Source organism: Anarrhichthys ocellatus, unplaced genomic scaffold, assembly GCF_004355925.1.
Source record: "Anarrhichthys ocellatus isolate YVR2014 unplaced genomic scaffold, GSC_Weel_1.0 scaffold8531, whole genome shotgun sequence".
NCBI lineage: Eukaryota > Metazoa > Chordata > Actinopteri > Perciformes > Anarhichadidae > Anarrhichthys > Anarrhichthys ocellatus.
This window is the reverse complement of record NW_022288505.1, coordinates 1-1,713: the sequence shown is the minus strand read 5'-3', so window position 1 is coordinate 1,713 and position 1,713 is coordinate 1. Positions and strand designations below refer to the sequence as shown.

Genomic DNA, 1,713 nt, shown 5'->3' with positions numbered 1-1,713 from the left:
TCTTACAATCGCTCAGTTGTTGACTAACTTTATTTGATGATTTATTTGTTTGTTCATTTATTGTTCTCTCCAGAAGAAAGAGGTCCTCGACACAAACCAGCCAGTCTGGAGACGGACCAGACAACAGCGCTCAGGTGAGGAAGAAGAGCTCAGGTGTCTCAAAGACTTCACTTTAAAGCACGTTTGAATAGTCATCATGTCTTCTTCAAGTCTTCATGTCCCTATGTGGATACTTTCATCCTGTTCATTTCCAAAATGATGAACACATACAGATGTGCATGTCACACCCTGGTTTTCCTTTAACACATGCTGCCCGTTTTGACACAGGGTGATGTTTTAGAAGTCTAGACTTTGGTTTGAGCATATTTGTAATAAATGACACTGTGTGTACATTGCCCTTCTTAGTTTAAACACTAGATGTCGCTGCCATTTTGAACAGCTGCTCTACATTTATTACTATGAAAACATTTACTTCAGTTTGTCAGGTAAACATGGCAGAACCGAAAAGATGGAAGACGGCAAGCGAGTGGCAAAAATGATGTAAAGTCAGTAGTCTTTCACTGAAGTCAAGAGGAAGTGTGTTTCTATAAAACTAAACATCAGTCCCACATTTCGTACATTTGAAAAAGTTGTTTTCTGGTCTAGAATCAGTGATTTTCTTGCAGTGTGACTGGTTGAAAACGACACATTTACTGTTGTTTGGCTTGTGACTCCTTCTGGTTTTCTGTATACGACCCACAATCAAAGAAGTTTGTCCACCCCGGCTTTATCCAGCCTTTCTCTGTCTTAAACTACAAGGTGCTGAGACAGAGACACTGTTATCAACACTGTAGGTGATGTGGCTTTGGCCCTTTCATTGTTGGGGGATTTACACGTGTCCATCCACAGATACATGTTGACAGTTTGTACATGAAGGGAAACTTCATGAACCTCTGCTGGTGACCAGGAGGTATTACAACGACTAAAAGAGAACTCAAGACCTGTGCTTCACTTTTTGACTTTTAAACTGAGGTTTGATGCCACAACATGAGAACTTTGAATAAATGTTGAGGAAATAATTGCAGAACAAGCCCCCCCCCCCCACACCTTTAACCCTGCAGATGTTTTACTATTTGGTCATTTGTATTACAGGCCAACAACAAATGTACTTATCCAATAGGTGCTTAATACTCTTGTTTATTGGTGCAGAGCTCACCAGCGGAGCAGCAGGAAGAGCTTTGCTATGCCAGCGTGAGCTTCTCTAGAAACCAGGAAGATCTTCTCTACTCCAACATCAGGCCAGCTCGGCCCCACAGACGCAAGGAGGAAGAGGAGGACGTGGAGTACACAAGGGTCAACTTTAAGAGTGCCAGTGCTGCCAACGAGTGAGTCTGTTCAATCTGTCTCTGCTGCACAATGCTTGCAGCGGTCGTTGCTTTTATTGCTGTTTAAACCTGTTCTTAGTTGATATTGTGAGCTTTACTGTTTTTCATTCACAGATCAAGATGTCAAGAAGCTGTGGGTCATTTGTCTGCACTGTACAGCACAGTCAGCAAACAACCAAGAGTATGAACACATCACGGATCTGTGCTCTGTTACTTTACAGTGTTTAAGCAGATTAAACACACATGGATGAATGTTAGGTTTGACTTACTGTATTAACCATCGTTAAGACTTCCAGCAGAGAACTAGTATCAGTGAACCAATGGGTGGTCAGCTTGTAATTTATAAATA

The 1,713-nt window shown here is 41.7% G+C and overlaps 1 long non-coding RNA gene across 1 annotated transcript; it reads left to right on the top strand.

Moving 5' to 3' along the window:
• The first annotated feature begins 44 nt into the window (after nt 1-44).
• Nucleotides 45-1,616, top strand: LOC116380723 (uncharacterized). Its single transcript, XR_004212601.1, has 3 exons — nt 45-134; nt 1,189-1,364; nt 1,479-1,616. It is a non-coding gene; the product is annotated as an uncharacterized LOC116380723 (long non-coding RNA).
• Nucleotides 1,617-1,713: the final 97 nt, after the last annotated feature.